Raw genomic sequence first — 1,265 nt, 5'->3', positions numbered from 1 at the left:
TGTGGTAAGGGTATCAGTACGTCACTGTATCATACAATCACAAATCAAATAGGGGCTACATCACCCCTGTCAAAAACAATATCACATCAGTGTCACATACATCCAGTACATCAACAAATATCAGCAAAAATCAGTATCGTCAGATGGTCTCCAAAAGGCTGTGCAGTCACAATCGCGGTCGTCTCACCATCGTCTACCACTATGGCACCGATGAGCTCGATGCAGATGGGAGTGGAGGAGGGGGAAAGTGAGTGTAGAGTAAGCGGCGTAGATGAAGCCAATCCTCCTCCATCGCCTGCTGAGTGCGAATAACAGAAGCAATCTGCTGCTCCATAGTCGTAAGTCGGGCAACAAAGTCCGGGGGTAGTGATCGAAAAGGCTGAAAAGATGAGGATGTCTGACCAAGATATGGACCTAGTGATAACTGAGCTCTCTCGAGCTCCTGGAGTCGCTGTGTATGGGAATCATGCTGATGGACAAAGGACATCAAGACGTCCTCTATGGTATGTCCCATATGGAATGGATGATATGGATCAGTGGGTGGCATCGGAGAGGAAGATGACCAAAGCAGTGGCGTGCTGGTGGGATCGAATGGTGCTACATGAACAGAAGATGGAACAAGTGTCATCTGAGGTACGAAGGGCATAGGCATCGGTATGTGCCCAAAGGGGTGGGCTGAAGAGCCCTCTCCAGGCCCTGCTGGAGGTACAAACGGTGGGATCTGAAATGAAAAATCAGTATGATGTGCATCAGTGTGATGGGGTGGAAGCGGTGGAACATCCTCGTCAGCAGGTATCCAACCGTGCTGAGCCTCCTCATCGGGTGGATCCATATGCTCTGCAAATAGAGCGTGCTCAGGCTCAATGGGTACAGGATCAAAAGGAGCAATGACAGGATCAACATGATCAACATGATGGTTAACAGGGACGTCAGCAATCAAAGGTGGGTCAACAAAAGGATCAACAGCATGATCAGCAACAAGCAAAGGGACATCATCAATAGAAAGATCGCCAACAGGCAGGTCAGCCAAAACGGGCTCAATAGGAACATCAGCATGTACCAAGTCATGCTCATGCACAGGATCGAAAGCAGCTGCCTGCTCCGGGGCCACGGCAGGCTCCGGGTCGTCAAAAGCCATGTCAAAATCAAACTCTGGATCAATGGGGTCGATAGGATCAGCAGGATCAACAGGGTCCTCCATATGCTGGTCTATAGGAATATACTCAATATCGCGGTCAGGATCAAATCCTGGAGGAAAAACGGGA

The sequence above is a fragment of the Helianthus annuus genome, chromosome 15 (assembly GCF_002127325.2).
Source record: "Helianthus annuus cultivar XRQ/B chromosome 15, HanXRQr2.0-SUNRISE, whole genome shotgun sequence".
Lineage (NCBI taxonomy): Eukaryota > Viridiplantae > Streptophyta > Magnoliopsida > Asterales > Asteraceae > Helianthus > Helianthus annuus.
Note: the sequence above shows the minus strand (reverse complement) of the source record.